This window comes from Trichosurus vulpecula, chromosome 4 (assembly GCF_011100635.1).
Source record: "Trichosurus vulpecula isolate mTriVul1 chromosome 4, mTriVul1.pri, whole genome shotgun sequence".
NCBI classification, from domain to species: Eukaryota; Metazoa; Chordata; class Mammalia; order Diprotodontia; family Phalangeridae; genus Trichosurus; species Trichosurus vulpecula.
This window is the reverse complement of record NC_050576.1, coordinates 33,470,935-33,485,231: the sequence shown is the minus strand read 5'-3', so window position 1 is coordinate 33,485,231 and position 14,297 is coordinate 33,470,935. Positions and strand designations below refer to the sequence as shown.

Genomic DNA, 14,297 nt, shown 5'->3' with positions numbered 1-14,297 from the left:
TTTTTAGTGGTGCCAATTTTAAATATATTTTGTTCTCCAGATAAGAATTAAATTTCCACTAGTTTCCAGAATTGATAAAGTGCCTTGTTGTTCACTTCTCTCCCCCTGCACACATTTAAGTACTCAGGATGCCCAAATTTACACAGTAGTTTAAATGTTATTTTTAAGCTGCTACTGCCTTGGCTACAAATTGGGGTCTTTCATTTTTGGAAAGCATGTACGGAATGCTCCTTCTTCTGGGGCACGTAGTCCACCTTTTCAATGGTGGGTCTAGAAGAAGCACCTCCAGGTGGGGCTTCTCCACTCCCAGGGAATCCACTAGGCCTGTCTCCAGGCATGCCCCCTGCACTCTGGTACAGCTTGTTATGATGGGGTTGCAGACCCTCTCCAATTCTTTCTGCTGTTGCTTAAATGCTTCCTTCTCAGCATTCTGGTTCTTATGCAGCCAGTTGATTATTTAATTACATTTGTCAAGAATCTTCTGTTTGTCTTTAGCACCAATTTTGCCTTGGAGTTTCTCATCCTCTAAGCTTGCTTTCATATCGATAGCGTAAGATTCAAGAAAATTCTTGGAAGACACCTTGTTTCTCTCCTTCTTTCTCATCTTTAGCTTTGTATTTCTCAGCCTCTTGGACCATATGCTGTGTGTCTTCTTTGCTCAGATGACCTTTGTCATTGGTGATGGTGACCTTGTTCTCCTTGCCTGTGCTCTTATCCATGGCAGAAACATTGAGGATAACCCCTGGAGGCAGGGGAGATTCCGGGGAGCTCAAAGGTGCCAAGCAGGTCGTTATCTTTTGTCATTACCCTCACCTTCATAAACCTGAATAAACACGCCAGGCTGTTATCTGAGTAGGTGGTAAAAGTCTGTGTCTGCTTGCTGGGGATGGTGGTACTGTGTTTGATCAGAACTGTCAGAACTCCATGGGCAGTTTGAGTTCCAGAGAAAGAGAAGTGATGTCCCAGAACAACAAGGCCTGGAAATTCTCATTTGTCTCCAGACAGGATGGCGCCCTGGACAGCTTTATCAGGATTAATGCTCTTGCTGAGCTCCTTGCCACTGAAGAAGTCCTGCAGAAGTTTTGGGATTCGAGGGATCCAAGTGGAACCACCCCCTAAGACGATGTCATGAGTCTGATTTATCTAGCTTGGTGTCTCTCAGGGACTTTTTCACAGGGTCCAGAGTGCCATGGAAGAGGTCAGCATTCAGCTCTTCAAAATGGGCCCAAGTGATAGACTAGAGAAGTCACTGCATTTCTAAAGGGTTTAAATTTCAGTACTGCCCTGGGCACTGGAAGAGGATGTGCTTTGTGTGTTCAGAAGTGGTGCACAGGTAATGGACAGCCCTCTTGTTCTCACTGATGTTCTTCTTGTGTTTTCATTTGAACTCAGCAGTGGAGTGATTGACCATGCCGCTGTCAAAGTCCTCCCCACCCAAGTGGGTGTCCCCAGCTGTGGGCTTGACTTCAGAGATGCCATCTTCAGTGGTAAAAATAGAGACATCGAAAGTGCCACCTCCAAGGTCAAAGAGCACCAAACTTTTTGTCCAAGCCATAAGCAGTAGCTGCCGCAGTTGGCTCATTGATGATTCAGAGCACGTTGAGCACAGTGGTGTTTGCAGCATCCTTGGTGGCCTAATGTTGGGGATTGTTGAAGTAGGCTGGTACTGTGATGACAGCATTTGTGATGGTTTTCCCAAGGGAAGGTTCAGCATTTCTTTCATCTTGGTCAAGACCATAGAAAACACTACTTCTGGATAGAAACTTTTGGGCTTTCCTTTGTACTCCACTTGGACCTTTGGCCCGTCTGTGTCATTCACGACCACGAAAGGCCAGTGCTTCATGTCTGACTTATAACTGCATCATCAAATCTGTGACTAATGAGACGTTTTGACATCAAAGACTGTGTTGGTGGGGTTTATTGCAACTTGACTCTTTGCAGCATCACTGACCAAACATTCTGTGTCGGTGAAGGTGACATAGCTTGGGGTGGACCAGTTTCCTTGGTCATTAGCAATGATCTCTATGCTCCCATGTTATAAGACTTCCACACAGGAATAGGTGGTGCCAAGATCAATGCCAGTCCCTTTGACATGCTTGTTGGGATGTTGGTGGGTTGTAGCTGACCACTGTGGAGCAAGAAAGGCTGCTACTGCGCTGAGTAGGGTCACTTCACTCTTCAAAAAAAAAGGAATGAGAGTAGTCTGTAGACTGCAGTCAGCATGCTTGACGTGGATTTTTGGCAACCTTTTAGAATATATGGTTAAAAAGATGGTTGTTGTTTAGTCATGTCTGACTCTTTATGACCCCATTTGGGGTTTTCTTGATGGATACTGGAGTGGTTTGCCGCTTCATTTTCCAGATAACAAACCTGAAGCAAACAGGGTGAAGTGACTTGCCCAGGGTCACACAGCTAGTCAGTGTCTGGAGCTGGATTTCATTTCAGGAAGTCTTCTTGCCTCCAGGACCCGCGGTCTACACACTTTGGCGCCACCTAGTGGTCCCAAAAGGATAGTGATCAAACAAGAATGTGATGATCATAAAGGGCTTCCCCAAGAATAGGCCATACCAGTCTTACCTCATTTCTTCTTTGGAAAGAATTGCTAAATTGGCATGGTAGTAGATTTCTATAGATATAACTTACCCAGATTTAACTGGCTAGTGTTCAGTTTATTTAGTTTTCATCTCTGTTTTTCTGTGTTTTATTTTACCATTTATTGAAAAGCTTTGTGGCTGACTTTTCTTTTTTTATGTCCAGCGTTCCAGCCAATTCATTATTGAACCTTATCTCACAGCAAAAAAAAAGTTGTTGCTCGAAACTGACCAAGTGATTGTATCTTTGAGTGGTAGACCTCGCACCTGTAATCTCCCACTTTCTCCCAAGTGAAGGAAGATTGGTCATTGCAGTACTTAACTGCCTTGCAAGTGGTATTATCATTAACACAATATTTATCTAGATTTTTAGCACATTTTCTGATCAAATCTCCTGCTGTTGAAGAAAAGATGGAGAAATATAGGCCAGACAAAAGTCCAGTTAGGTTCCCTGGGAGTGAGTGTCTGGGGCTGAATGATTAGATCTGGAGAGAGGAGTCGTTTATAACTCCATGTTCATGTAGAAGAAGGTCTTCAGAGGAGTGCCCCAGGTTTCTCTGCTTAAATTCTGTCCTTTTGATTAGCGATTTGGATAAAGGCATAGATGACATTGATTTTTTTTTTTGTTTGACCTGTTTAAAACAAAGTTTTTTTATATCTTTTGCTTTATGTCACACTCATTTCAGATATATTCCCTGACCCCACCCAAGGACCCTTTCCTTATAACAAAGATTGTAGCTGTTTTGCTCGTATATACAGCATTCCGTACCCTTGGTTCTCCACCTCTTCAGTGAAAGGAGGGAGGTGCATTTAAAAAGAGTTTTATTGGTGTCTTTCCTTTATATCACCCAGATTTTACCCTTGTATTCTTTTTCTTCCCAGGTAGCCACTTATTATAAATAAAGAATAAAATGGAGTAAAAATAAAAATTCAGCAAAAACAGATAAAATATTGCAGAAAAATAATTTTGTATGCAGTGTTCTATACCCATAGGCCTCCTACCTTTGAAAAGTAACTGGGAGAGGTGTCTTTTAACATCTCTTTGGGGCCAAACTTGTTCTTTATACTTTTGAAACATTTAGTTTCAGTCGTTTGATGGTTCTTTCCATTTACTTTATTGCAATGTATGTGATTTTCCTATCTGCTTACTTTACATTGCATCTGTTAATGTGAATGTCTTTTTAGAGTTCTCTGTGTTCATTATATTTGTCATTTGTTACAGTGCAGTTAGATTCTGTTACGTTCTTGTACCACCACTTGTTTAGTCAATCTCCAATTGATGGGCACGGACTTTTTTCCAGTTCTTTGCTACCAAAAACTGTTGCTAAAAATATTTTGGTATACATCAAGCCTTTTTGTCAGTAACCTCCTTGGGGTAAATGCCAGCAGTGGGATCTCTGGGTCAAGGGATATGAGTGATTTGGTCACTTTCTTTGCATTATTACTAATAGTTTTCCTGGAAGGTTGTATTAATTGACTGCTCCACCAACAATGCATTAGTCTGCCTGACCCTTCACCTCTTGTTTAGCATCGACTATTTCCATCTTTTGTTCACTTTGTCTGTTTGTTGGGCAGGGACAGAAATTCTGAAAACTTGATTTGCATTTATTGCTAGTGATTCTGAATATTCTTTCATATAGTTCTTAATCGTTAGTTGGCCAACCAGCATTTATTAAGCACCTATTTTGTTTCTGGCTTTGTTCTAAGTGCTAGGCCGAGATACAAATAAAGGCAAGAGGTGGTTTCTGCCTTCAAAGAGCTGGTATTCTAACAGAAGAGACCACAAAAACTCTGTACAAACAAGCTATCCACAGGATAAATAGAAGGTGATCAATAGAGGAAAGGTACTAGCATTAATGGGGATCAGGAAAAGCTTCTTGTAGAAGGAGGGGTTTTCGTTGGGACTTCTGAGAAGCCAGGAGTTGGGGATAAAGATGGAGAAGTTGTAGGCATGGGGGACAGCCAGGGAAAGTGCACTTAGAATTCTCTTTTGGTACTGTTCATAATTCTTGGATCACTTCTCTATTGGAGACCAGCTTTTGGTCTTATATATTTCTGTCAGTTGTCTGTGTATCTCAGCTATCAAGCCCTTAGGAGAGACATTTGATACACATATTTTTTCCCAGTTTGACTGCTTCTCTCCTTATCATAGATGTATAAATTTTGTTTTTGCAAGTTTTCCAATTTCCATGTAACCAAAATTATGTTTTATCTTTTACAATTGCTTCTGTCTCTTGTTATCTAAGGATACATGTCTTACCTATTGCTGTGAAAACTCTATAATCTGCTTAATCTTTTTATGGTAATCTTTAATATTCTGTTCATGTATTCACTTTGAATTTATTGTGTGAAGGCGGTATAAGGCGTTGGTCTAAGCCTAAGTAGTTGATTGTAGTATATATGCTTTGGCTAGGCTGCTCTATCTGCCTCTCGGGGTCGGGGGTGGGTAGGGTGGGGAATTGGGATTGGAGTATCCTTTCCCTGTTGGCCTGAGCTCCCACTAGCTCTGCTCCCTCCATTACCAGGTGCCAGGCCCTAGCACTTCAGTTCCATTTGATCACTTAGTATCGATTGGCTTTTACAGAGGGATAGTTACTTCAGAATAAACATTCCTCAACATTTTTCAGAGAATATTCTTTCCTCTCCTACTTTGGCCTCTGTGGCTTGCCCTTATAACTTCGCTTTCAGTCCCTTCTTGACATTGACTCCACTAAAGTTGTGTCCAGATGCAGAAGGATGGTCAGATGAGCTGTTAGTCTCAGGTGTTGCTGCTAAAGGTCAATCCTTGCTGGATACAAAGCCTGGCATGGACACTGTCTCCCACTTTCCAGGGTCTGGCCCTTCAGATACTCGCAAGGCCAGAGATTCCCCTACAACCTCAAATTGAAAGGCTGAGGCCTGTTTCTTGGGGTCCCTTAGCCTCAAAGCAGGGGAAAACCTTAGCCACCTACTCCCTTACTGTCAGGAGCAAAGGAGGCATGGCTGGGCCTCTGACTCCAGAGATCCTCCCCTTCCTCCCAGGGTCAGCCCACTTTACAGAATGTCTGCAGGTGCTCTAGTCCCTCCAGAGTGCTTCCCTTTTTATAGCATCACGATACTCCGGAAGTGCATCGCCCCCACCCCAGTATTTGGAGGGGTTGTGTCAGTCAGGCACACCAATGGGCTTTGCACATGTCTAGACCTCCACTGCACTAGTTTCTGAGAATCAGACACTGGGTTATTGAGTTTCATTTCTGCTTCTTCCCCATCTAGTCTCTTTTTGTTTTTGTTTTTGTTTTTGTTTAGACCAGTGGCCTCTAGTTTGGCCACTTTCTAACCCAGCTGGGCATTGCTTCCTGCCATTCCTGCCTTTTTTCATTATTGATGTTCTAGCCCTTTTGTTCCCCCAGTAAAGATTGTTATTATTTCATCTAGTTCTGTAAAGGATCTGTTTGGTGCTTGGATGGGCAGAGCATTGCAGGGAGGTCTGCTCACACGTTCCCCGTGGCCTTGGATCCCAGGTCTGGGCCAGAAACACTTTTGCACATTTCACTTTCGTGTCACATTTGTCTGGGCTGCAAAGGGAGATTTTGGCAGCTTTGCCCAATGTGGGGCTTTTCCTTAGTGCTCTGGGCCATGAGCAGAGGAAGAGGTATTATTGTCGGTCTTACTTGGCAGCTTTGGGGCCTAGTCAGAAGCAGATCAGCACCCTTACCCACCAAGAGCTGTTGGAGCAGGGAGGAGATGGTGGCCTTGCAATGAGGGGCCGGGGTGAAATCCTGGTCCTGATGATACCTGCCAGCTCTGGGTTCTTTGGCATACTACATAGCTTCTTAGCCTCAGTTTCTCTCTCTTTAGTATGGAAGCATCAGAACTTGCACTAATTGTGTCACAGATTGTTGGGGAACAGAGCTGTTCATTTCAGGGACCGAAACAATCAACAAAGAGGATTTTCTGTCTGCATCCTCAGGCCAGTTGCCTCCTTAGTCCCTGGTCTTTGTTGTTAAGGACAGGTGTCAGTTGTTCTTGGTCAGATCTCTTCCAGTCCTGGTCTGACCAGCGTGGCGCGTGCCCCCACTGCAGGTTGCCCATCTGCTTCAATTCAATTCAGCCATTTTAAAGTTTAAATATCTGCTGTCTGCCAGGTTCAGTGCTAGACTTGAGTGATACAGTGACAAAAATGAGCCAGCTTTTCTGGCCTTGGTGCAGGGATTGGACGTGGGCATGATCCATTTTGATACTGGGGCATTCTTCGCAGCAGAGTATGGTTATAAGACCTGGTGTTTCTCCAACAGGATGTGGTAGCCGGAGGACCCAGCCCCTTGATCTTCCGGAAGCTCAGCAATCCTGACCTGTTCTCCTCAAGTGGAAAAGCCAAGCTTCATCGGCAGCTGAGCCAGGACGATGGCAAACTCCGGGGACGGGGCAGCCTGGCCACGGCCCTGTCTCTGTCAGGTGAGTCTCGTGGTTGGCACTAGAGTCCTCTGGCACATTTCCCTGAAGTACTTGTGTCATCTTGAAGTCAGTTGACCAGTCACAAAGCCTTTGTTAAGACCTACTATGTGCCTGGTCTGTGCTAATAAACATTGACAAAACAGAAAGACTTCCTTGCTCCCAGGGAGCTCCTCCTTGAATGGGGAGGCAACATCTCAATAGCCAGGTGTGAACCAGTTAGCTCAGAGAAAGCTGGAAGAAAATCTCAGAGGGAAGAGTCCCGCTCCTGCAGAGAGAAATCTGGTGGGGAGAGCATCCTGGCTCGCATCAGATAGTGATGGTAGCCAGCATTTCTAGAATATGCCAAGGTTTGCAAAGTGCTTTTATAAAGATTCTCTCGTTTGATCCTCACGAATGAGGAAGGGAAGTGCTGTTGTCCACGTTCTACAGATAAGAAAACTGAGGCAGAGTAGTTCTCCAGGGAAGTCAGCTAGCATCTGTGTGAGGCCAGATGAATTCGAAGCTTCTGACCCAAGTCGAGTGCTCTTTCTCCTCTGCCACCTGGCTGTCTCTGGACTTCAGCAGTCAGCTCTCATTAGCCTCAGCTGCTAGGGCAGGGCAGACTGAGAACCCCTGGTTTCTGGGCCAGATGAGGAACCTCAACTGAGCACAGCTTCTCCTGGGGGGGGGCAGGGACCCCTCTATTTTGCCTTTCTTGGAGGTCATATGGGGTCCAGGGGAACTCTCTGGCCAGGGAAGCTTGAGGACCTGGCTTGGCATCCCAACTGTTCCCCCAGCTAGGCATGTGGTCTTGGACCGGCAAGTCCCCTCACTTTACTTATCTGCCAGATGGGCTGGGGGGAGGGGGCTCTAAACCATTTTGATTCTCTATACCTGTACTGGCTGGGGAAATTGAGGCATTGCCACAGGTGACTTTTCATTTGTTCTGGGCTCCTGAAGTCCTCCATTGGGAAGGAGGGAAGGTGTGGTCTTGTGGGCTGGACAGTTGTTTTCAAAGTTGTTTCTAGGTTTTTCTGTCAATCAGTTAATCAGCATGCATTCATTACTTACCTGCCATGTGCCAGGTACCGTGCTGGTCACTGGGACAAAAAGGGGACACTTCCTGAGCTCAGGGACTTTACGTTCACTTGGCCGGGGGGAGACCCTGCGTATACACATCACTCCACACGCATTACGTAAGTGCCTACTGTGTGCTGGTTATCGTTCTAGGCAATGGAGATCCATATACAGAATGACTTTGTCCAAGATAAACACCAGGTAACAAGGCTGGTGTTTATTTGTGTCATTGCAACCACAACTACTCATGGGCTCACCCTGCAAGGTTACAGATGGCCTTGTGAAGTAGACAGGGCTAGTATAAACTGCTGCAGCTGGCAGCCCCCATGGCCAGTGAACAGTGTGGTCAGACCGTGCAGCGCGAGTGTTGGACAGATGAGTCAGAGAGATACTTCTGCAAGGCTCTGGCACAGAGGGGCTGGGCAGCTTTGTGGTGCCCTCAGTGACCAGCACGCTTCCTGGCACAAAGTGGGATTATAAGAAATACTTGTGGACCAAATGAGGTGTTCCCTTGGAAAAGGGCTTCCCAGCAGGAGAACCATTCCAAGGCTTCCTGACTCGCCAGGGAGGCCCCTATGTTTACCCCCTGCTGACAGCCCAGGCCTCCCATAGCCGGCATGGGACATGTTGGTATGCCTGTGTCTAGGGGCTGTAGAGGTCTTTGTTGGCCTGAGCTCAGGACAGTTCCATCCAAACCAGGACTTGGGTGGTGGGAAGTTTGCTGAGCCCTCCTCTCTGGGCTGCTATGAGGCCACAGGTGTCCAGCTCACTGTCCTAGCCACATCCCTCTTTCTGGACCCTTTTCTTGAATGTGGTGCTCGTAAGCCTTTGGGGCCACCCTCCTCTTCCCCCCCCCCCCCCCCCCCCCCGGGCCCTGGGTTTATTTAAGGTGGGATCTGCTCTAGACCCTTTACCAGGCTGTAATGATTCTCTACCTTGCAGGCAAGCAACTGCTGCCATTGTCCAGTGGAGGGCACAGTGGCATAGGACAGCCAGCCTGGCAGTGCTCAGGGGAAGCCTCCAACCTGGTCCGCATGAGAAACCAGTCCCTGGGGCAGTCGGCCCCATCGCTGACAGCTGGACTGGTGAGTGTGCCTCCATGGGATGGTAGTGGGGGGCACAGGGTCAATCTCACATGCACAGGGAGCTGGGCTCCCCACTCACTACAACTTTAAAGGAGCCCAGCCTGGGTGTGTGGCCGTCCAGGGGTGAGGGGCCCAGAGATGGGCACTGAACCCATGGCTCATTGAGAAAGGCCCCTGTACCTTCCACCCTGCCTTGGGACCCTGCTTGTGGCAGCCCTCTGGCCCAAGGAAACAGGGCCTTGGAGTAGGGCAGGGTGGGATGGGAGGGAGTTGTCTCCTCTTCTCTTGCTTTTCTGCTGGCCCCACAGACTAGGCAGCATGCCCATGCTGTGCTCCTTTTTAAAAAAGCACCTACCTCCCAGGCTTCTGGGGACAGAATGAGATATTTGCAAAGTGCTTTGCAAATCTTAAAGCTCCCTCTAAATGCTAGCAATTAGCTGTAATTTCTCCACACCCTCCATCTTTGACTCAGTACTTAGGGCTCAGGACAATCTCCCGGCTCCTCTAGCTTGGCAAAGAGGCTTCCCAGCCTTCTTGGGTAATCCAATGCCTTGCCTGTCCCTGGGCTGCATGAAAGCTGCTGTGTCTGTCCTCTCTGGCCTGCTCTGCCCCGGGGCTTTCCCTAGCTAAGACTCGGCCCCACTGCCTCTGACCAGGCTCCCAGAGCTTCTCTGTTCCTCTTGGTGGTGAGGAGGCCCCCCCAGGACTCAGATTATCACTCATTGTGAAGCTGAATGTCAGAGGGGCACGTTATGACCTTCCTCAGTGGACCTCTCCTTACCCACTGATACTCAGCTGGACCCACTTGTCAGGGGTTGGTTGTTCCTGCACACCACACCTTCCCCATTGCTCCTGCCCTCAGCTCCAGTCCTTGGAATCTTCAACATTCCCAGCATCCTTCTGCAGATCCACCTGCCCCTCCCACTGCTTATTCTCCACTAGGCTTTTAGGACCCTTCTTCCTCCTGGTTCTTGTTGGACTTTGAGTCAGGAAGACCCCTATTCTGCTTCTGTTACTTACTAGATGTAGGACCCTTTATCAGGCTCATTTTTCTCATCTGTAAAACAGGGATAATAACAGCACCTTCCTCTCAGGGGAGTTGTGAAGATCAATTGAGATGAGTCAGTAATCAGCAAACATTTTTAAATGTCTACTATGTGCCAGGCACTGTGCTGAGTGGCTGCAGATACAGAGAAGAAAAAGAAAGACAGTCCCTACCCTTGAGGAGCTTACAGCCTAAGGGGGTGAAGACAGTACACAAAGGAAAGCTGAAAGAACAGGGGGTAGGGATGAGGTGGGAGGTGCCCCAAAGAAGGGCAGTGGCAGGGGCACGGCTCTCCTGTTTCCTGCCTTCCTCTTTTGACCTCGGCCTTCCTCAGTTTACCCTCCCTCTTGATTCCCCTCCCTTATCTTACCTTTTTCCCCTTGCTACTTCTTCCCTCCCTTCTGACCATCCACCTCCTTTTTCTTTCCCCTTTCCCCTCCTACTGCCTGTAGGACAAGTTTGATTTCAATACTTATCAGGGTATGTTATTCCCTTCTTGAACCAAATCCAATGAGAGTAAAGCTCAAATGCTGCTCTTCTCCGTCATTTCTTTCCCTCTACTATAATATGTTTTTGTGCCTCTTCATGTGATATAATTTACCCTTTTCTACTACCTCCTTACCTCTTCTCCCAGAACCATTCTTTTATATCTCTTAATTATATTTTTTATCATTATATCATTTTATACTGATACCCACAGTCTATGTATATCCCTTTCAATTGTCATAATAACTGTACTGTTTTCAAGATTGACATATGTATAAAACAAAATAATCCTATATAGGGATGTAACTAATTTGCCTTGTTGATTAACTAGGGTTTTTTTTTTTCCACGTTTACCTTTTTATGTCTCTCTTGAGTTTTGTATTTGAAGATCAAATTTTCCATTGAACTCTGGCCTTTTCATCAGGAAGGTCTGGAATTCCCTTATTTCGTTGAATATCCATCTCCTTGCCTGGAAAATTATGCTCAATTTTGCTGGGTAGTTGATCCTTGGTTGTAGTCCAAGCTCCTTTGCCTTTCAGAATATCATATTCCAATTTTTCCTGTCATTTAATGTAGAAGCTGAAAGATCCTGCGTGATCCTGACTGTAGTTCCGTGATATTTAAATTGTTCTTTCGAGCTGCTTGCAGTATTTTCTCCTTGACCTGGTAGTTCTGGAATTTGGCTATAATATTTCTTGGCGTTTTCAATTTGGGATCTCTTTCAGGGAGTGATCCGTGGATTCTTTTGATGACAATTTTACCCTCTGGTTCTAGAATTTCAGGGCAGTTTTCCTTAAGGATTTCTTGGAAGATACTGTCCAGGCTCTTTTTAAAAAAAAAAAAAATTTTTTTTGCAGGGGGGAAGGCAGGACAATTGGGGTTAAGTGACTTGCCCAAGGTCACACAACTAGTAAGTGTGTCAAGTGTCTGAGGCTGAATTTGAACTCAGGTCCTCCTGACTCCAAGGCCGGTGCTCTACTCACTGTGTCACCTAGCTGTCCCTGCAGGCTCTTTTTTTCATTATGGCTTTCAGGTAGACCAATAATTCTTAGATTGTCTCTCCTGGAACTGTTTTCCAGGTTGGTTGTTTTTCCAATCAGATATTTCACATTTTCTTCTATTTTTTCATTCTTTTGATTTTGTTTGACTGGTTCTTGATGTCTCATAGAGTCATTAGCTTCTACTTGCCCAATTCTAATTTTTAATGTATTGTTTTCTTCCTTTAGCTTCTCTATTTCCTTTTCCATTTTGCCGATTTTACTTTTTAAAAATTTGTTTTCATCAGTGGATTTTTTTTTTCATTTTTTCTTTTACCTCCCTAATTTGGTTTTTAATGTCTGCCTTGAGTTCTTCCAGGAATGCTTTTTGGTCTGGACGCCAGTTCACTTTCCCTTTTGAGGTTTTAGATGTGGGTGTAGTGTCCATGATGTCTTCTTCTGAATTGGTATTTTGATCTTCCCTGTCTCCATAATAGGAATCAATGCTGTTTGAAAGCTTCTTACTATTCTTTTTCATGGTGTTTTTTTTTTCTCCTGATTTCTAAAATGGATCTCTCCTTTTGGAGCTCAGTTTCTTGTGTTGGGATCTAGATTTATGTGCTATGGCCTCTGGTTTTGTGAGGTGTGGGGCAGGGGTGGTCTGGCTGCTGGGATTCTCTTCTTCCCCAGGACTGCTCTACAGCATGGGTGGTCTCAGCTGGTGTCTGTGCTGGTGTCTACCACCTCCCTTGGCTGTGCAAAGGCACGTCTGGGGTCCTGTTGTTGACGTTTGCTAGCTCCACCCCCTGTGGCTCAGTTACTCTCATTGTTCTGCTAAGTTGAGGGCTGCTGGGACACCTCTCTTCCTGTACTAGTCTTCTGCCACCACATGAAGGGCCCTTTCCCCAACTTCTCTCACTACTGAAGCCCCCCTTCTGGCTCCTCTGTTTCTCCTGAGGTAGTATTCTCTGGGTTTATTCAAGGGAGGGATGAGAGCCATTTTACCTGGCCATCATGGCTCCCGGAAGTTCAAGAAGGTGAGTTTCAAACCTTTAAACTGTGGGTTGGAGGCCTCCGGGGGGACTGCTCCTGCAGCTGCAGGCTCTGCGCTGGTGTTTCCCATAGCTCCGACAGACTCCCGTCCTGGGCTGAGAAGCCTGGGGCTCGATTGCGGCTGTAGCTGGTACTTCCGCCCTGGGCCTGTTCCTGCTCTGGTGTTTAGCTCGCCCAATGACCTCCCAGATCGGCACGTTGTCCTGCCTTCCTCTTAAATGAAGTTGGAGCCATTTGTGGCTCCAGCCTCCCATCAGAGGGGCAGAGGGCCAAGGCTGATGCTGAGTTTGTTGGAGGAGCCTAGGAGGAGGGCCAGAGGGGGATGAGGAGTCAGTGCCCAGGAAGCCCTTGGCATGTCTCCATGTGCTGTCTGAAGACTGCCTGTCTGAGCACTCCTCAGCCCCCTTTGCTCTGTCTTTCTCCAGGTCACACATGGACCTGAGGGCTCTCCTGGGCCCCTTATTTCCTCTGCTCTCACACTCAGGGATCTCAGGGTTCCCATGGGTGCAGTTATCACATCATGTTTGATGAGTGCTAATCCTGACATCCAGCCCTACGTTCTGCTGAGCTCCAGTTCCTTGTCACCAGCTGCCATTTGGACATCCTGCGCTAGATGTCACCTAGGGATTTCAAAGTCACTCTTTTTTCCCTCCAACCTTCCCTTCTTCCTGACTCCTCTATTACTATTAAGGGTACCACCATCCTCCCAGTTATTTGGACTTGTGACTTATGTATCATCCTCAGTTCTTTAGTACCACTAGCCCCGTGTTTCCATGCTTAACTCCTTCTCATACACTGTCCTGTCCAGTTCCTTTTACTTGTCTTTGACCACAGTGCTCTATCTCCTAATCTCCCACCTCCTTGCCTTTGCACCAGGTGTCTCCTCTACCTGGAATGTTCTTCCTCCTTATCTTCATCTCCTGGTTTTCTTCAAGACTCAGTTCCCATCCCACCTGCTGCAAGACCTCTTGCCCAGCCTCCCACACCCAACTGTTAGTGCCTTCCCTCTGAGATTTCCTTCTGTTTACATTGTATTTATTTTGTGTGTATCTAGTTATGGGTGTATGGAGTTGTTCAGGGAGGACCAGCGCCTTTGTCGTGGGAGAACTTGCCAAGCTCTTTTCAGGGCTGCTCACGCACCTTTGGTGTCCACCTGTCACCCAACTTTCACCTGTGGCTCAAAGAAGTTGTAGCATGTACATCAGCCACACCCCAGTCAACCATCTCATTAGATGGGATAAGCTAAGTTGAGGATATCCAAGAGGCCTCAAACCCTTTGGGGGAGTTAGGGGGTGTCTACTCCGAGCACGTGAAGACTTTCCTGGCAGAATGGGTGGATGAGAACAGATTGTTCCAGTGGCCGTGAAGGCAGATGAAGTTGGCACTGTCAAACGCTTAGAGCTGGGTCAAATATCAAAGGTTATCCACTCTATCCTCGGCCATCGCCTGCCATCTTGACTTTTCTCTTGCCACTGGACTTTGATGACTCTGGAAGAGAGAGTGAGGACGATGACTTTATGCAGCTCTGACTCATTTAAATCCAGTTCTCACACATGATGTCATTGGTCTT

General features: G+C 46.4%; 1 pseudogene; it reads right to left on the bottom strand.

The window, feature by feature from the left end:
- Positions 1 to 200: 200 nt before the first annotated feature.
- On the bottom strand, positions 201 to 2,582 carry LOC118846687 (annotated as a pseudogene).
- Between the last annotated feature and the right edge of the window lie 11,715 nt (positions 2,583 to 14,297).